The following is a 21,460-nucleotide window of genomic DNA, read 5'->3' on the forward strand; positions in this document are numbered from 1 at the left end:
TTTTTAAATGTGTGCTGATATTTAGCCTGCCCTGTACTAGTGCCATTTACCCCTCTGACCACAGCAGGCAGGTGACTAGCTTTTTTCTCATTGAGGTAAACAGTGAATCAAATATTTAAAAACAATGGAAAGGTAGAAGGCGGTACACGGTTTATCAACAAAAAACTGAGAATAACAAACCATAAGAAAGCTAGGCTGTCATCTGGAAGTGATGCCAAACTGACTTCTCATCTGCAGTCAAAAACTAAAGCAACTTAAGTGAGAGACCCAATTGAGCAGAAGATGGGACTTCTCATGCAGGTGAGATTTGTTTTTCACCCACCAAGCAAGGGTGTTTTTGTATGAAAGTCAATGAGTGTAGAATTTGACCGAGATAAATAGACTAATTTGATACAAATCAAATATTTAATCACAAAGGCTTGCGTAACGCTTCATGTTAAACATTTATTTTATATTGGAGTTAAACCTCTAACTTTTTAGGCATATTCATAAAGCTGGTTAGCAGCCACATCACTCACTGAATTTCCCAAAACCTTTTTTAAATAAGTTGTGTAATTAACTAATCGAAAGAGATGAATAGGGAGGAGCTTGACTGGGACAGTGGAATCTGAATGTCAGTAGAGACTAGTGGGAACTGCATCTTGCTCTGGACAGCTCCCATTGTTGGGGCGGAGTCATTAGGTTTTCATCATTATCTACAGAACTTTCATTTTTGATTTGCAATGAATGAATGATAAATGTACTATGAACAGTGAAATAACATTCACAAAATTATTGATATGGTGACAGTCCCAGTGAGCAACTAGCAAGCATAGCATTGTGCATGCTAGTGAACAAGGCTAGCTTTTCTATCTTCTTGAAATCCAATCTATTGGATTGCACGGTCCACTCTCAATGATCTGGCGACCTTGCCTACAGGACCTTACCTGTCCTGAAGTTGTGGAGATGAGTAACGTTCTTTTACAGCCAAGCATGTCAAAATATTTAAATAAAACGTAATAACACCTAAACTTCATCCAATCCGCATAACATTTGTTAATGTTTCAGACAAATTCTAGTAGACTACTGTATTTTTTAATAGAGTTTGCAAGAACAAGAATACTTCTGAAAAGACGGTATGTAGGCTACTGTCCCCAACATTATATATGTAATATACAGTGTAAAAATATATACAATATATTTACAATTAACATATTTAAGTCACTAACAATATAAATATATGAACGTAATGACGCTGGATGAGCGCAAGCAGCATAGCCAAGCACAGCTGAAGGAAGTTGAGAGAAGGGGATAAATTGTGGCATCAAGGCAAACATGGAAGACAAAACACAACACAACAAGCCTGTAATATATAGGCCCACAACTCTGATGCGTTTTTAATACAAGTCAAATTAATAAGAACACAGTATAACAAAAATAGACAACAATAATATTGACTGATTTATTATAAAGCTTGATGAGTGATTTCATATCTAATAAACATAGTTTTGATGCTCAACGACAATAAGTTTTCAGGTGGCCCTGACATAATGAAGAGGGAATGATATGCTCTGTATGCTAGAAGCATTGTAGAGCCAATGTGTTTGGGGGCCTATTAAAAAACATCAAGCAGAAACTACAGGCTGGATGCACTTAAATACAATAAAATGTCTACTAGTCCAAGACAGGCAGAGGAGGAGAAACGAGAAACGAGCATCAATGACAGTGAGCAGTCTATTGTAATAGTTGTCTATGAGGCCCAGAATTCTTTCAGATGGTATAACTGCCCATTCGTCTTGACAAAATGCCTCCAGGTCATGCAAAGTCTTTGGTCGTCCTGCATGAACTGCACGTTTGGGATCTCCCCAGAGTGGCTCGATGATATTAAGGTCAGGAGACTGTGATGGCCACTCCAGAACCTTCACCTTTTTTTGTTGTAACCACTGGAGGGTCAACTTGGCCTTGTGCTTAGGGTCATTGTCATGCTGGAAAGTCCAAGAGCAACCCATGCACAGCTTTCATGCAGAAGAATGCAAATTGTGTGCCAGTATTTTCTGATTACAGGCTGCATTCATTTTGCCACCATTTCCCATGCCTTTAGAGCTCACACAACCCCAAAACATCAGTGAGTCACCTCCTTCCTTCACAGTGGGGATGGTATTCTGTTCACTATAGGCCTCTTCAAACATAGTGCTCATGGTTGTGACCATAAAGCTAAATTTTGGTCTTGTCACTCCAAATTACAGTTTGCCAGAAGCTGTGAGGCGTGTCAAGGTGTTGTCAGGCATGTTTCAACCAGGCTTTTTTGTGGCATTGGCGCAGTAAAGGCTTCTTTCTGGCAACTCGACCATGCAGCTCACCATGTCTTTTTCCAGAGCAGCCTGTATTTCTCCTGAAGTTACCTGTGGGTTTTTCTTTGTATCCTGAACAATTCTTCTGGTAGTTTTGGCTGAAATCTTTCTTGGTCTACCTGACCTTGGCTTGGTATCAAGATATCCCAGAACTTTCCACTTCTTAATAAGTGATTGAATAGTACTGTCTGGCATTTGTAAGGTTTTGGATATCTTTTTATATCCTTTTCAATCTTTACCTCCATTACCTTGTTACACAGGTCTTTAGACAGCTCATTTTTATTCAAGTTTTACTCATATTGTGCTCCTTGAAACAACCACACCGTCTTTTTCTAGAGCAGCCTGTATTTCTCCTGATGTTATCTGTGGGTTTTTCTTTTCTCTTTGACTGTTCTTTTCTGCTCCCCATGGCTCAGTATGTAGTCAACTCAGTGTATCCACGTGAAAGCTAAACTCAGACTATTTATACATAGACACTGATTGCAAGTCACAGGTGTGGGAAATTAACCTATAATTGCCATTTTCACCTGTGTGTGTCACCTTGTGTGTCTGTAACAAGGCCAAACATTCAAGGGTATGTAAACTTTTGATCAGGGCCATTTGGGTGATTTCATTATGATTTAAAAAGGAGCCAAACAACTATGTGATAATAAATGGCTTAATACGATCACCATCCTTAAATAAAAAAAATGTTGTTGCATGATCAGTCATATTGTCAAAATCAATGCCAAAATTTCACAATTTCTGCCAGGGTATGCAAACTTATGAGCACAACTGTATATCAGAGGGGCATCCAGATATTATATGAAGTATATCACAGAGGGTCATCCAGATATTATATGAAGTATATCACAGAGGGGCATCCAGATATTATATGAAGTATATCACAGAGGGGCATCCAGATATTATATGAAGTATATCACAGAGGGTCATCCAGATATTATATGAAGTATATCACAGAGGGGCATCCAGATATTATATGAAGTATATCACAGAGGAGTAACCGGTGGAGCGGGGGTAGTGGGGGTTGACTACAGTGGCATTGGGCAAAGCTTATAACTTCGTAATGCACACATTTATGGTCTGCCTGAACCCTAACACTTACTGCAGAATTGCTCATATCAACTGATCTCCTGACAAGCATTAAGGGAGGATCTTGGACTCTCCTTGTCATATGAATTTAATATCACACAATTGGAAGAAAAGGGGAAACAATATTATAAATAAAAATAGAGAACAGTTAATCTATAGATAGATTAACTATTCTGCAGTCCTGCAGAATAGTTAATCCGATCAAGGTGTCCCAGATATCAAAGAAGGTTGGAAACTGCATTAGGCCACTCTGTTTAATGAGTTTTTGAGCAATGTCTGGATAGGAAATGGGAATTGAACCAGCCATAATGATGGACTTCAAACATTAGCTTTTATGCACAAGCAGAAAGATGGATGTCGAGGGAGAGAAAGCAAACAGGGCTAGAGGCTGGGTTTACAGCCAGAGCAGAGCATGCACTACACTGTATGCATGGTACACACTAGACTAGTAGTGTATACACAGTACAGTATAATCATTAGTGGCATAAGAGAACAAGGGCATGGTAAGGTCAACCATCATAAGTCTAGACACTGGGATAAACATAGTGTATAGCAAATCCCTGTCAATACCAAAACATTTCAGGCCTCAAAAGGAGTTGACAGATGAAGCCATTTTTGGACGTGTGACAAAGAGTAAATTAGATTGGATGGATACAGGATGCAATGGTCTAGAATATAATTCTATTTGCATAGAAGGATGATTCTAGAATGTGATATTATTCAAATACATTACTCAAATTGACACATTGCTCAGCAGCTGACGAACGCTACAATTTGCACATAATTAGAGCATATTGACATATGGCTAGTCTTTGTGTAAAGAAATATTACAAAGATTCACTGGAAAAGAATGGTTACACTATAATACCAACCTACATTACAATTACACAGTGTGCAGCAGCCAGCAACAGTGGTTAATTGCCACGCCACAACCATACATTTTTTCACTGATCTCCCCGACAGTTGAGTCTAATCAGGGGCGTCTTCCCTTACGGCAGAGAAACCGGGTAGTGCCAAAAGGACCACACCTTTCCAATGCTTCAACCAGTCCATGACATGGGAAACTTAAGACACACAAATAGAATGGGCACTCCTCCCAATTGTGGTCAAGTTCATGTGCACACACCCAAGGAGCTCTTAGAGGAACATGAGGATTTTCTGCACTGTCTGCTTCCCACTTAGATGTGAATATCTTTAGCATATTTCCTGGAATCCATGTTTTTTATGACACAGTTCAACTTACTGTCAAGCATGACACATTGGGCATACTTATGTTGACAGGTGACACAGATCTTAAAGATCAACAAACTGCAGAGTTTGACCTATACCGACATGGTTAGAAAGAACCACTTTCTGCCAGCCAGTCAAAAAAAACAGCTGACACATTGCTGATGTGCTAATGCTAAAACCACACTAAGAGCTAAAATGGCCAAAGCAAAGCTACGCAACTGCACATTTTGTGATTAAAGATAAAAACCAGGCTATCCCGAGAAAGAGAAAACTTTCAGTTATAATGGATTCAGATCCAGAGAAAATAACTAGACAAAAATAGAAAAAATCTTCACCAGAGTATTCTTGATAAAGAGATCAATAAATAATACAAATAGAGCTATATTATGTTTGTTTAAAAGTTTTCCGTTTTGATAGATTTCAAAACATCACCTTGCGAAGAAACTGCAAAGCCTTTTTCTGAAATTATTTACGTAATTGTAGAACACATTGGGAAGGATTAGATTCCCCGAATCAGAATCTTTCCAGATAGTTGATGTCCTTCATCTATGGACATCCCTCTCTAATCAGGTTCAATATTTAAGATAGCCATTGCAAAATGTTATAGTCCATTACACATTTCTTTATGGATTATTAGGTTTGCTCTTGTTAAGGTCTTGCTGGAAGATCCACTTTTAGGTAAGATTTAAAAGAATGCATTGACATAGCATCTCTGACATTCTGTGGTAGGCTGTTCCAGAGTCCAGAGGCCATATAGCAAAGGCCCAGTTTCCTTCAGTTCAGTCTAGACTCCGGAACAGCCAGAGGTCCTTTTTCAGCTGATCTGAGAGGCCTAACAGTGCAGTGTAGCATGTCACTAATGTAATCAGGCGCCAGCCCATTTAATGCCTTAAAAGTGATAAGAAGAATTTTAAAATCTACTCTGAAATTCACCGGTAACCAATGTAGAACTGCCAACACTCGGGTTATACAGCATGAGACTTCGATTTAGTCCTTGTAAGAAGTCTGTCAGCTGAATTCTGTACAACTTACCTAGGGACTTTTTGTTGAGGCATGTAAACAAAACATTACAGTAGTCGGAAATAAAAGCAATTTTCTCAACCAACCTAGAGCCAACCACACTTCATCCAAAATAGATGGGGGGGTGATTAAACTTTGCTTTTATCAGCGTTTAACTGAGGAAAATTATTTAAGGCAATCATTTACACAGTTCTATATTATTAAGGATCTGAAAAGATTTTGTACAAAGGAATGGTGTATAATTTCAAATCAATTGTATTCAGCATTCTCATAAAACCTTTTAGAAAAAGGCTCAGTGCCATTTACCCTCACATGGTGTTAAACGTGTGAAAAACAGAGGCATCTTTTTTTAAAAGCCACTTCAAGTTTAATAGAATGAATTTAAACAATAACCACAACTTGTCTCCTATTCCCTTGCTAAACAAGACAGAAATAGCATAATCATGTCCAGGGTGGGAGGATAGTACAGAGTGTTTCCAGCGAATGTGAGACTGCAAGTCAAAGCCCTCAGAACAATTTTGTAGTATCTATACAAAAGTGAGTACAAAAGTGATCTATAGTATCTCACAAAAGTGAGTATACCCCTCACATTTGATGTAAATATTTGCTACAATGTAAAGTAGTGAGTGTACAGCTTGTAAAAGTGTAGATTTGCTGTCCCCTCAAAATAACACAACACACAGCCATTAATGTCTAAACCGTTGGCAACAAAAGTGAGTACACCCCTAAGTGAAAATGTCCAAATTGGGCCCAAAGTGTCAATATTTTGTGTGGCCACCATTATTTTCCAGCACTGTCTTAACCCTCTTGGGCATGGAGTTCACCAGAGATTCACAGGTTGCCACTGGAGTCCTCTTCCACTCCTCCACGACGATCACGGAGCCGGTGAATGTTAGAGACCTTGCACTGCCCCACCTTCTGTTTGAGAATGCCCCACAGATGCTCAATAGGGTTTAGGTCTGGAGACATGCTTGGCCAGTCCATCACCTTTACCCTCAGCTTCTTTAGCAAGGTTGTGGTCATCTTGGAGGTGTGTTTGGGGTCATTATCATGTTGGAATACTGCCCTGCGGGCCAGTCTCTGAAGGTAGGGGATCAGGCTCTGCTTCAGTTTGTCACAGTACATGTTGGAATTCATAGTTCCCTCAATGAAGTGTAGCTCCCCAGTGCCGGCAGCACTCATGCAGCCCCAGACCATGACACTCCCACCACCATGCATGACTATAGGCAAGAAACACTTGTCTTTGTACTCCTCACCTGGTTACCACACACACACACACACACACACACACACACACACACACACACACACACACACACACACACACACACACACACACACACACACACACACACACACACACACACACACACAATCTGAACCAAATAGGTTTATCTTGGTCTCATCTGACCACAGGACATGGTTCATTGGAATTGCCATCACAAGGGACAATGGCTTATTGGGCCCAATTTGGACATTTTCACTTAGGGTGTACTCACTTTTGTTGCCAGCGGTTTAGACATTAATGGCTGTGTGTTGAGTTATTTTGAGGGGACAGCAAATGTACACTATTAAACAAGCTGTACACTCTCTACTTTACATTGTAGCAAAGTGTCATTTCTTCAGTGTTGTCACATGAAAACATATACTCAAATATTTACTAAAATGTGAGGGGTGTACTCACTTTTGTGAGATACCGTATATAAAAAAAATAATTATTTAATGTATTTCATTTACCAGGTAATTTATGAAGTAAGTTGACTGTGTTAATGTATTTTGCAACATGGTAAACAGATACAAGGGGGAGGGGATGGGTTAACCAATTGGAGGCTGGGGATGATTAGGGTACTATTTGCATACTTGCTACATCAACTGCTACCAGGTTTGCAGACAATCCCCTCCCGAACGCTGCCCCCCCCCAGACGCAGGGCAATGTAAACATTGGTCTCACTTAGCTAAAATTCATACAGTATACATGGTAATAGCCGCAATTTTTTTAAAACAGCCAAAATATATTGACTATTGTATAATATATTGTTTTCAACCAGAAATTGCAGTAAATACCTCTTACCAATGATGTAGTCATTCCCAGCTCCCCTGCGCTAGAGTCTGAATTGAATTAGTCATATGCTCAAGTCTGAGTCCAATCCTAGACTAAATCAGTCGAGTCACTAGTTTCTATGGCTTAAGTTGGAGTCCTCGTCCTTACATTCTGAAACTGTTGCTAACTGCACTGAGCCAGAGAAAACTAAGGGAATGCACAAAGTTGATTGATGGTAGATCATGCAGGACAGGCCTTTTCATTTGTAACATAGTGTGGTGATTTCATAAGGAAGACCCCAAGCCCTAGAGTGGTGGCAGTACTTGTTTTCCTGACCAGGTTGTAGCTAACAAATTTGATAACTAGTTGTAGGGTATCAAAGTTGTTCATCAAAACGTCACATCTCTACTAGTGTTTTCCAAAAGGCATGTGGGACATGGAGACCAAGTGGAAAAAGACACTGAAATGAGCCTTTGGCCTCAATGCTAAGCACAATTTTGGCACAAGCCTAACACAGCAAATTATTCTGAGAACTACATCTCTACTGTGAAGCGTGGTGGTGGGAGCATCATGCAATGAGAATGCTTCTGTTTCAGGACCTGGAAAACATGTAAAGCAAAATGGATGCAGAAAACCTCTGGAAAACCTGATGAAGCCTGCAAGAGACCTGAGACTTGGGAGAAGATTCATCCACCAGCAGGACAATAACACATTGCCAAAGCCAGAGTGGAACGGCTTTAAAAAATTATAATAAAGGCAAATGTCCTGAAGTAGCTCACTCAATCCAACTGACAATGGCCCTCATTTATAATTCTTGCGTAGAAACGGGCGTATATGTTGGTGTAGGATTTTGCTTACACTCCTCTCACCGCCTGATTTATGAAGCTGTGCGTACCTTTAAAATCCAGGTGTACGCAATACCTGCCCTTGATAAATGCCGCGGCTGAAAACGATCGTCATTAGAATAACACGCCCCTATATATTCAAGTCTCCGCTTCCCCCACGCCCCCATTTTACGCCATGGACACACGGAAGACGGCAAAAAAGAGAAACTTCTCTCACGTGGAGATTGAGACGATCACCAGGGAGGTAGAAAGAAATAAAATGGTTTTATTTGGCAGTTTAAAGAGGAATAAAAGATGATGATATGATGTGGAGTACCATTCATTAACATTAATAATTGCATGACAATTAGTAATATTCGTCTTATTATTTTATGATATTTATTATTAATGACGTTTATTGATATTTAGAAGAAGAATGTCGTTATTATTATAATTTCTATTATTATTATTATTATTATTATTATTTAAAAGAAGAAGAATGTGATTTTTATTATTTTGTCAGTCTGAATTATATTTTGGTCATTAAAAGCCTTTTATTACTGAAACCAGTCCGTGCGCAACTGCCGGGCCTAACCCTGAAACGTCATGTAAAGCGCACAGGCTAGTATCTGAAGGAATACATATAAATCAAATGCTTTGGTAAAGTCACACAAATTAAACATGGAAGTCCATGTTGCACTAAAATAAACACTGAAGTTTGTAATTATTATGTTGTTGTTTTTTTTTACAGTGGGTCATAATATATCATATCTTTTAGTTTGTCAGTGCGTTAGGATTTTTTTTCTGCGCAACTCAAAACGTGCGTACACCACCTCCTGAGCTGGCGTAGGATTTAAGAGTGCCGTACGCCAACGTCCATATTGATAAATCTCAAAGTCACCGTGGTTTTGGGTGTACGCTGGAAATTTGGTGTACGCACTTTTGATAAATGAGGGCCAATGTGTGTACATAATTGAAACTTGATGTTCACTAAAAATCCCCCTTCCAACTTGACAGACCTTAAGCAATTTTACAACGAAGAACGGGCATACACTGCTGTACAAAGCTGGTAGAGCCATATCCAAATAGACCAATGGCTGTAATTGCTGCCAGTGGCTCTTCAAATTATTGAGTATTATTGAATACTTATGCAATCAACTTTTTTCTGTTTTGTATTTGCAATTTAGAACAATTTGTATACAGAAATTTGGGAAAAGTCCAAAGGAGTTGAAAACATCAATATAAAACAGCTTATAACATTTCATTCACTTACACCAAATATCAAATATTACCAATGTGTTGAAATGTAAGATAGACCTTTTCAAATGGGAGGGTTAGGCTAATTATATTTTTGATAGGGTAATGTTCTGTTAACAACTTGTAATTTTATGTTCAAGCAAGAATGTAGTGTATGTTACAGACTTAAAAACAAGAAATTGTCTGCACGTGCTTGTCTTGTGGTTTGACAAAATTATTCACAGTAAAATATCTTTGAGATGAAAAGCCACACGCACAGGGCTAGTAGCTGAATACTTTGCAATATCATGCTTACTTCAGAGCTGTGAAGCAAGCATATCAACTGAACCCCATTTGGCTCTTGCTATTCCCATTGAAATGTGAATTGAAAACTCAACCTCAGGGCTTCAAACATTGCCTTCGTCAAAGAATCCTCCCTTTGTAGCATTTCTTATGTACCATACGTCAAGCTGCTCCCACAACACATCAATAGGGTTGAGATCCAGTGACTGTGCTGGCCACTCTATTATAGACAGAATACCAGTTGACTGCTTCTTCCCTAAATAGTTCTTGCATAGTTTGGAGTTGTGCTTTGGGTCCTTGTCCTGCTATACGAGGAAATTGGCTCCAATGAAGCGCTGTCCACAAGGTATGGCATGGTGTTGCAAAAATGATTGATAGCCTTCCTTCTTCAAGATCCCTTTTACCCTCCTACTTACTACTCCTACAAATCTCCTACTTTACCACCAAAAAGCATCCCCAGACCATCACATCGCCTCCATCATGCTTGACAGACGACATCAAGCACTCCTCCAACATCTTTTCATTTCATCTGCATTTCACAAATGTTGTTCTTTGGGATCCAAACACCTGAAAATGATGTCTGTCCATAAGACTTCTTTCCAATTTTCCGCTGTCCAGTGTCAGTGTTCTTTTGCCCATCTTAATATTATTTTTATTGGCCAGTCTGAGAGTCTGACCTTTTCTTTGTAACTCTGCCTATGAAATACCCTTAATTTCCCAGAAAAAAAATTGACTGACGAGTTTCAGAACAAAGTTCTTTGTTTCTGTCCATTTTGAGCCTGTAACCGAACCCATAATTACTGATGCTCCAGATACTCAACTAGTCTAAAGAAGGCCAGTTTTATTACTTATTAAATCAGCACAAAAGTTGTCAGCTGTGCTAACAATTGCAGAAGGATTTTGTAATGATCAATTATAGCCTTTTAAAATTATAAACTTGGATTATCAAACAACATGACATTGGAACACACGACTGATAACGGGCCTCTGTATGCATATTTACTATAAATATTTCATTTTTAGCAATATGTCATTTACAACTAATTAAATTAATTATATACAAATAAATGTTGTTATTTTAACGGACAAAAAAATATTAGCTTTTCTTTCAAAAACAAGGACCTTTCTAACTGAACCCAAACGGTATTGTATGTATAAGTATCTTTTCAACTCACTGTTATTGCCCATTGTTGTTCTAAACTGTCAGCACTAGAGACTTCCTACCTCAATCAATTTAATTGGAGTTCTACATTTATGTACGCTTAGATTTTTTTTTATTCATAAAACACCAGCATAGAGCCATGAAAATACATGTCATGTAAATTGGAATCTGAAGAGTGCATAAGCCACCTCCCATCAATAAATATCTGATGGTCCATTTAGAACAAAACAATCCTTTTCTTTATTTCAGTAGTGTTATGTGGTCAAGAAAAAGTTGGGAATCTTAGTTGACTGTCAAGCTAGGGTGACCACCTGTATTTGTTTAGATTGTCTTTTGTAACTTTGAAACAACAACTTGCTGCTGCCTATCTTGGCCAGGACACTCTCAGAAAAGAGATTTTTAATCACAATGAGACTTTCCTGGTTAAGTTAAGGTTAAACATGTTTTAAACATGTTGAGATTGACTTGAACTTGTGCTTAAACTCAGGATTGTGTCTTAACACAAGAGGTGCATTTGAAATCTACACTGTGTCCACTAGTGTGACATCATTGAAAATGTATTGAAGTAACCTCTAACGGAGGTGGAAAGCAACTGGAACCATGCAAGCACGGAAAGAATGTCATCAGACTAGTGACCTACAGACAATGCTATCTACTTCAATGAAAGGACATCTATGAATGCATTTGTCATGTTACAGAATCATCCTTTGACATTCTGACACCATCCATCAAATAACACTTAGCTGTAGACAGCAGACTGGGGAACTTGGCATGTAGTGATTTGCTTTTCCAAAGTGACAATTTACTACATGCCATGCCATTCCAGGCAGCTGGAAATAGCACGGGTGTTGAAAACATAACGTGCAATGGTTTATTAATTTACAATTAATTATTTTTTCAAATGTTACCAGCCATCTGTCTGTGCCAGACGCAGCAGTGAACCCACAGCATTATCAAATCATCCCCATGTTCGAAGCAATTAATTGTCTGCACTGATGCCAGAAAAACTACATTTTCTACTCACAAAATAAGACTTAACCAGACATTTTTGCCAGATAAGCATTACCAATAAAAGAAAGATTTAAAAAAACAAATTGTTACCCATTACCTTTCGGCAGAGATAGGTAACAGGTGAAAATCAATGTCTAGTAGCAAAAGTCAAAAGACACTTCTGACCTCAAGTATATCACAATACTAACGTTAACAAACTTTCTGTTTGATAGCCAATTTTGATCAGATGAACACTCACCAAAAAGCTGACAGGAGACAGCAGGAGGAAGCTGCTAGCTAGTTACTAACTCTAGCTAGCTTAGCTGAAGGTTGACAAATCATTCTAATTTACTTCAGTAATACAACATTATGTACAGTAGCTGAAGCTGTCATTATTTGGCGTAGCACTTTGTGAAAGTGACAAAATGAAACATTTAAAAACCATCAACAACATGGTATTGAAGTAGCCTAGTGCCTTGGATTTCATGGCAGCACGGGTTCTCCAACAAACGTCCCTAAGTCTCAAATGTGTTTGTATACATCATATGCTAATATATTTGGTGGAAATGTCTGGATGTGGCTTACAGCTGTACTTAGATAGGGCAGGTTTCCTGTTTAAATTAAGATACAGCAGAACAAAATACTGCTCGCAAAACATAAAGAGAAATGCACAATTAGGAACGCCTGATCAGGGTTCACAGTAATAGTAAGATCCGCTTTCAGGCCTTGCCTTGCTATCCACTACTTTCCGATTATCATATGCTTCTGTGAACTCTACAGAGAAATAAGTCAACTCTCTGCAAAGAAATACATGGTCATGGTAGTATTTTGGGCATTTCTCAAACGACTGTAAATAACATTTATTTAGAATGTAATTCAAAACAGACAGGTAAGTAAAACTAACGGAGGTTGTCAGGTGAAGAAAGGTATCCTGATATTCTTTGACCCACGTAGCTTCCTGCACAAAGGATAATGCCTTGATGCAGGCGCTGATGAGGTTGTTACAATCGACAACTCTCCCAATTCCGTTAGGAGTTCTGGAGATGAGGCAGGGCCTTAGATACAATAGACTATTACTAAATAGGTAAAGCGAGAATAATACTATTAAAAATAGATTGTATCCTACAGATGTGACTACATTTGTACATGACATCGTCCAGTGTACTGTAAATGCAGACTATTATTTGGGTCAGAGATTCAGTCCGTCAACACAAATCTTGCACATTGTATAGTTGCACGTTTAATCAACCAGCGGGGTTGCCCAAAATCAGTCCAGAGTAGGGGATTCCCTGGGGTGCACGTTTTGTTCATTTGTATAAATCAGCTGTGTAGTGTTTTTACTGCAAAAAGAAAAACCTCCATCCATCCGGAGGGTCCAGTTCCGAATTAAGAAAACCGCAGGTTAGCTGGTATGTAGACTTAAATGTGGGAAGCTACGTGAAAAAATCCGTTTAGACCGCGGGTGAGGGCGCAGTAGGCTATGTGGCATGAGTCAACGCTGTATAACAAGCTGTTCGGTTGTACATACTGTACAAACTCGAACTGTAGTTGTAGACATATAACAGTACTAATCAAAGACCAAGTAATGGTGGTAGAAAACAATCAACTACAGATGCCAGCTTTCATCGCAGACGCAACTACTGACTACTGATTGTTTCTCAAGGTGTAATGAGTGGGTGGTAAAATGGGTGCGAAATTGTATTCTTTATCCTCTCTTCTTTCTCTTAATAACCTACTAATAATAACTAATAATCTAGTAACTAAATCTTGACGTATCTATTCACATATTTGGTAGACAAACAATTTCCTCGTGGAAAGTTAGGAGGGTTAGCTAAACGTCTAGTCTAGGGCTAGCTTGGATTGCTACGGTAGATGGCTAACAGATGCTACTAAAAGCAAACTGGCAAACCAACAAATATTAGATTAACATTTCTAAAGTTTGCATTAAAATGTTTTAACAAATAATATTTAATGTTTTCTATGTTTATGTAAGTGTAACTTACTTTAGATGCACCCAAAATTCCACGAAAGGTCCAACTCGAGGACAGAGACTTCCTCCCTCATCCAAAGCACGGAAAAGTGAGCGGGTGGAATGTTACACACTACCCAGCCCAATGACAACCTACGGCTAGGTGGTGACGGTTTAGAAGAGTACACAGAGCAAGCAGTCCGCCGCGGAGTGTGTAAGAAAAAAATATATAAAATAAAAACCTATATATAATAAAAACATAAAGCTGGATAGAGTGTGTACGGAAATAGGAGTAGGGTAGAGGGCGCTTCCCTATGGAATTAATTTGGTGCCATTAAAGACAATGCTTACTATTGCTAGAAATAATTGATTTTCAAACAAAACATTAACCCAAAAGTATTTAGAGACAAATTAATATTGGACATTTATAATTTAATACTATTACAATATAACAATCTCACCTGCAAATTATTTGGTCTTTGTTTACTAACCTTGCTGTTTCTTTTATTGCTACAATCCCTTTAGGAGTCATGATAAAACAAAAAAATTTAGTTAATCTGTTCCCTTCATTTTTTTATCCAATCCCTTAAATTGTAAGACATTCCCTTCAATTTTAAAATATTCCCCAATGGTTTTACTCATTCCCTCAGTTCTTCCATTAATTCACTCCAATTTCATTTGAAAGATTACTACTTATTTTATAGTGTTTGTCAAATGTTTGAGTAAAATGTTTAAGAAATTCAGAGCAATATGTTTGCATACCTTTCAAAGAGATACACTAAGTATTGGGACAGTAAAGTAAAAATTGCTATTAGTGCATACATAAATCTGATAGGAAGATGCAGAAGTACAGAATGTCACCTTTTATTTCTGCCTGTGTCAACATATGTTTTGCCAACTAAGAATGAAAACAGAGTTCCATCCATACCATTTCATGTTAGCAGAAGTATAAGGATTGTTTGATCACAGGTGTTTCTAATTGATCAGCTGTTTCTGGTTGCATTGATTGTTCACACATGAAAACGTTGTGAATGCATAGTCACAGTTCCACACTTTGATTTTGGAGTCTGCGTTTGGTGTCAGTAGGCATAATCCAACATGAAGATTAGGGTGCTGTCTATTGTAACTGAGAGAAACAAAATGCCCCTAGGGGATAATAATGACTTCAGTCTACTCTCTATGCTGGGAATGGACACAGATGGCATGTTCAGGCCCTGAAGGGCATTTCATTAACTTAACCAAAAGGGTGAGGGGAGGAGGTGAGGGAGAAATGAATCTCAAAAGACAAACTTTGAATCTGGGGCAGCCTCTTGGTGGTGGTTTGGGAGGAATTCAATTGGTGCTGGCAGAAGTAATTTTGGTTACCCTGGCACCCTTCATCCTCCTGGCCACCTTCCTCCTTTGTTGTCATTACAGTTCAGCAGTTCTCTTTCTATCTTTACTCCTGGCCTTACTTTTGGCCTCTGCCCTGAGCTGCTCCTTGAGAGCCCTCAAATACCTCACCTGACAAGGTGACATGAGGAGGAAGGTATTCGAGGGGTGGGGCTACAATGATGAAAACCTGCTCCAGAGCACACAGGACATCAGACTGATGTGAAAGATTACCTTCCAACAGGACAACAACCCTACACTCAAAGCCAAGACAACACAGGAGTGGCATAGGGACAAGTCTTTGAATGTCCTTGTGTGGCCCAGTTGGAACCTCGACTTGAAACTGATCGAGTGGCTCTGGAGAGATCTGATCATTGCTGTGCAACGACTTTCTCTGCAACGACAGAGGATCTGCAGAGAAGAATAGGGGAGACTCCCCAAATACAGGTGTGTCAGGATTGTAGAATGGCTGTACCAAAAAATGCCAATGGTTCTTTAATAAAGGTGTCTGAATACATTTAATCTTTTTCAATATATTTGCAAGAATTTCTAAAAACCCGTTTTTGCTTGATCATTATTACATGTTGTGTGTAGATTCATTAGGGAAAGAAAATGTAATCCATTTTAGAATGAGACTATAATGTAACAAAATGTGAAGGGGTCGGCATACTTTAAAATCTACAATAAATATGAGGTGACATGAAAAACCCCTATCTATCATGGAGAATTTTGATGCCATTCTAGCCCTTGCTTCCAACAAGTGGGAGTTTTACTTAAACAGTAACAGTAACCCATGTCCTTATATTAACTATAATGTTACCCTAACCCTGATAACAAAATGAAAGGCTGACCCTTTCAAATTCTATTTTTTTTCTCAATCACAATCCTAAATATTTTATCAGCTACTACCAAATCTTGAGGAATAAAGGACCTTACCCTGAATTTAATTACTATGTTGATTAAACTGTGTTTTGTTTGTGTGTCAATGTTTTTAATTTATATGATACCACAAAATGGTTTCTTTTAAAACAGAAGGGTAGCCTTCTGTACCCTCTCCGTATCCTTACATTCCTATTATTGATTTCAAAATTATCTTGAAAACAGGAGTTACCAATTGTTTTCAATGATGACATACCAGAGGCATAGAATATCAAGATGACAACATATTACTGCATAAACAATATAAAGATACAAAGAAACAGTATATTCTATACAAATAAGAAAATAATAATGTTAATCAGATCACACTCTATACCATTAAACGCATGGATACATTGATTTGATGCTCAGCGGGTACATTTAGTAGTGAGTTGTCAGGAAAGTGTCAAGTATTTTCAATTTGCTCCTCTGGCGGAGGAGAAGTGAGATGACCGCAAGTCTGGGCTTTAGGAGTGACCAGGGTCCAATTTCTACAAAAGTGGAAGTTGTGATTTGCTTAGGGGGGTCATACAGTTGGCATTAATGAGTCTGATGTTATGTAAGTTAAGAACACCAGTTGACTAGAGTGTAAAAGCCCCTGTGATGAGTGCTAAAGAGGGTGCTGGTGACAAATGGTTGTGTGGTATATTACCTTTAGCATAGTTCCAGATTGGCATTATTGGCATTTTCACTTTAGCGATTTAGATACTTTGAGATTTGGGCTATGTGGAGGTCTCTTCTCCTAGTATCATAAACCTATATTGTGCCCCAGTTATTCAATTCTTCAACATGCAGTATGTGTTTTCTGTGACTCTAGTTTGCCATCTAGTGGCCCCATTTATACAATAAAAAATACATGCATCTTGATTCTTGCAAAAGCTCTAATCGCTCTGTTGGATCCACACCAACACATTCATCAGATCTTGTACAAGTATGGTCCTTGAACTACAGGTTTATAAAAACGTGTTGGTAAAGTACCTATGTGTCTGTGCACCCTGTCCTCCATGTGGATAACAGAATTTCAGCTTAACCCCCCCCCCCTCCTCAAATAATGTGCTTTGAGTGTTAACAGAAGTGAAATAAAACAGGACAGTAAAAGACAAGACAGAAAAGTGCCAGATTATCCCCTTTCCTACAACCATATAAGTGATGAGAATATTTTTTTTTATTTGCTGAACTTTGAAAACTTCTGGACAGAGGCAAATGAAACTTCAAGGATGTTCAAGGGGATCTTGAATTTTCCAAACCAGTAGCTGAAGCAGTGCGACACTTGTCACATGAAGGAGAATATATTGAAATGTATAAGACAATGTCTGGAGTTGATTGAAAATGTATAAATTAATCATATGTATTTTTGAAAGACCTTTCTGAAAAGGTATGACTGTATTCTATGTTCTCCTCCCAGTCTACTATGTATATGTCTGTGCCTAGCTCCTCCTCCCATCTTGCAGAGAGGGTTGACAGCAGTACCGTACACAAACCTTCCGAGGGGCATGCCCTAAAACTGAACAAGTGGGTGGAGTTGTCGGCTAACCCAGACGGAGAATATGAGTGAGTGACGCACGTCACAGAGACGGATGAGCACATGTCAACTGGAAAGGGCACTAGATAGCAAAGGGGCATGTACTCTGCACAGGTTGAGCCTGAATGACAGACTACTAACTTCATAAAAGTTAGTTTGATATGGGGCATATTTCTAAGCTCCAATCAAAAAAGATAGGGTCTAGCATTTTCCTGTGCAGGAAAATGCTAGGTATCTTATAAAGTTATTTCTGGAAATGATGTAGATTTGTTTTATAGGTTATTGTTTAGAGTATCTTCAGTGTAATAAACATGAATTGTTACATTAGTCCTTATGGTTGAGCGAGAGGCTCGATGTCTCAAGTAAACATCAAATGTCAAAAATGAACACCCTGTCTGATCCCTCTGTGAAGACCAAATCTGTGTGGTTGGTTGGTGAGTATTCTAGCACAGTGGCACTTAATTAGATGCCCAAAGCACAGAAGTGTTTATTCCACTATTAGTCTCCTCAGAGCAACAAAGAATACTGGAATCTCCCATAGCCGATGAATCAGTCAGATTACATCAACCAAAGAAACACCAAAGTGTCTTCAGTCCAGGGAAGGAGGGATGGACCCATCAGCAGCAAGGGTTGTACTGGAAAATTATGATTAATTATGTAAATAATGAATACATATAAACCTCTCTTGCCTATACTGTATCGTTTTGCTGCTATGTTGTTATTTGTAAAGTATTACTGCTACTGTTGTTGTTATAATTACTTTTTCATTATCTTTCTCTAGCTTTATCAAGTAGACCTCAATCAATCAATCAATCAAATTTATTTATAAAGCCCTTTTTACAACAGCAGTTGTCACAAAGTGCTTTACAGAGACACCCGGCCTTAAACCCCAAGGAGCAAACAACAGTAGTGTTTAATTTCAGTGGCTAGGAAAAACTCCCTAAGGTCGAATTTTAGGAAGAAACCTAGAGAGGACCCAGGCTCAGAGGGGTGACCAGTCCTCTTCTGGCTGTGCCGGGTGAGATATTAAGAGTCCAATTGGAATAATAAATAAATTTCTCTGGGCTAAATCCAGAGTCTATTTGATTTTAGACTAGGTCAGAAGTATGACCAGGTGGACAAGGACAGGGACAGCAACGGGCCCCCCAAACCAGGTAATCCGCAGGTGTGGACCAGGACCTCATCTAAAATGTAAAACTGGAGGAAACTGAGAAAAGTTAGTAGTACATCCCTCATATCCCCCAGCACAATAATATAGCAGTGTAACACCTTGGAACTGAGACGGGGGGGTCCGGTGACACTGTGGCCCTACCTGGGGGAGGCCCTGGACAGGGCCCAACAGACAGGAAATCAATCCAACCACATTGCCAGGCATCAACCAAAGGGACACCCACCAACCGCAACCCCCCTGAATGAGGGCCGAGTATTGCTAGCGGCGTACAGCCCAATTGCACAAGTGCGCAACAGAGAGTCAACAACAAGCCAGATACTCTTCCCCCGAAAGGCATTGGAGGGAGGGCATCCCAGTGGCGACGAGAGCCCACCTGGCAAGACAGCAAGGGTGGACAGTATCAAGCCTACTGGTCACCTTCACGCCGCTGGGCCAGGCTACACCTAATTATAAACCGTGCTGTAGAGATGAGTTTTTAGTATACACTTGAAAGTTTGCACTGAGTTTGCATTTCTAACCTTAATTGGCAGATCATTCCACAGTAGTGGAGCTCTATGAGAAAAGGCCCTGCCGCCAACTGTTTGTTTAGAAATTCTAGGTACAATTAAAAGGCCTGCATCTTGCGATCTAAGGTTACGTGTAGGTATGTATGGCTGGATCATTTCAGCCAGATAAGTAGGAGCAAGTCCATGTATTGATTTATAGGTTAAGAGTAAAACCTTAAAATCAGCCCTAACCCTAACAGGCAGCCAATGTAAGGACGCCAGGACAGGAGTAATGTGTTCAAATTTTTTTGTTCTAGTTAGGATTCTAGCAGCCGTGTGCAGCACTAATTGAAGTTTATTTATTAATTTGTCTGGATAACCAGAGAGAAGAGCATTGCAGTAATCTGCTAGTAAGAATGTAATTGTGGTAATTGAATAGTTTGCATTGGGTACACTAGGCATACACCGTACCAGGTGGTAATGCAGCCTGAGAGGATGCACTCAATGGTGCACCTGTAGAAGTTGGTGAGAGTTTTTGCAGACATGATACATTTTTTGAGTCTCCTCAGGAAGTATAGTCGCTATTGGACAGGTTTCACTGCTGAGTCTGCTTGCCTGGACCAGGTGAGGTCATATTTGATGAACACAGGAAGTCCAAAACTTCAAGTTGGAGACTGTCTCCACTTTAGCTTCATCGATGTATATGGGGGCATGACCCCTTCTCTGCCACTTCCTGAAGTCCACAATGACCTCCTTAGTCTTGCAGGTGTTGAGAGAGAGGTTGTTGTCCTGCCACCATGTAGCTGGTCTGTAAGCGGTCTCATAATTTTTGGAGATGAGACCCGGGATGGTTGAGTCGTCCGTTAACCTAAGGATGATGTTGGAGCTGTGTGTGGCCACGCAGTCATGTGTGAACAGGGAATACTAATTATGCACCCCTGAGGGGCTCCGGTGCTGAACCCTCAAGTGCTTGTGGTGGCGGGACCATGGTTAGGGCTTATAAGCTCTTTGTGACCTCAATCTAAACTTCCTTGACTGGGCAATAGCCAATGACTGCAGTAGCTATAATGTAGGCTGTCATTGCATTTTAGGAACAGGGCTCGGGGTCAGGAGTGGGAGAGACTGGAGACTTCCCTGGGCAGCAAGCAAATTATCCTTGGACACCCAAGAATCTTTCCTAGCTGGGGGTCTACACTAGGAGAAGACAACTCTGTAATGGCAAACAGAACAGACCTTAGGGCAGCAATTGGCTATGGCTCCACAATTGGAGCAGATTTTTTCCTAACTAGGAAACACAATGTAGTTTCAGCGTGAAGTCGTTCAGCTTGTGAGGCTCAGCAATGGTAGTATTTTTGAAAAATGTGTACACTTTAATATATTTGGCTGTGAGTGTTGGAAAAATAAAAGCATCAAGGATGGTAACCAAAAAAATATGAAACCTCAACATAACTGCTCAAACAAGGGGAGCAGGTGGAGAACATGCAAACTAAAGCAGCAAGAACAGGACAAACGTCTCAAAACAACACATTTCATTAATAACAACACGTGACAATGTCAAGTGTAAAAGCGGGCTATGATTTTGTTGTTGAAATACCTCGTTTCTGGACAAAAAACAACATTAACATATATTTGTTCTTATAGCGTCTATATGCTACGAACTCGGCTTCGGTACCGAAAGTGGCCCTGGCTTAACACAGCGGAAAGCATTATCGTGGACAAGTTTGGCTTCTCTCTCGCAGATAAGTCCTTTATCCATCTCTATGAACGTTTCAGGTTTGCGCAGTCGCAATAACGAA

The 21,460-nt window shown here is 39.4% G+C and overlaps 1 protein-coding gene across 1 annotated transcript in view; it reads right to left on the bottom strand.

Annotated features, from left to right (window-relative positions):
* The window catches only part of pls3 (plastin 3 (T isoform)), a 42,122-nt gene extending 27,716 nt beyond the window's left edge, over positions 1 to 14,406 (bottom strand). Inside the window, exon 1 of the mRNA XM_010898828.4 lies at positions 14,232 to 14,406. The gene's annotated coding sequence lies outside the window, so the exon portion shown is untranslated. The remainder of the gene's footprint in view (positions 1 to 14,231) is intronic.
* Between the last annotated feature and the right edge of the window lie 7,054 nt (positions 14,407 to 21,460).

This window comes from Esox lucius, chromosome 7 (assembly GCF_011004845.1).
Source record: "Esox lucius isolate fEsoLuc1 chromosome 7, fEsoLuc1.pri, whole genome shotgun sequence".
Taxonomy (NCBI): Eukaryota; Metazoa; Chordata; class Actinopteri; order Esociformes; family Esocidae; genus Esox; species Esox lucius.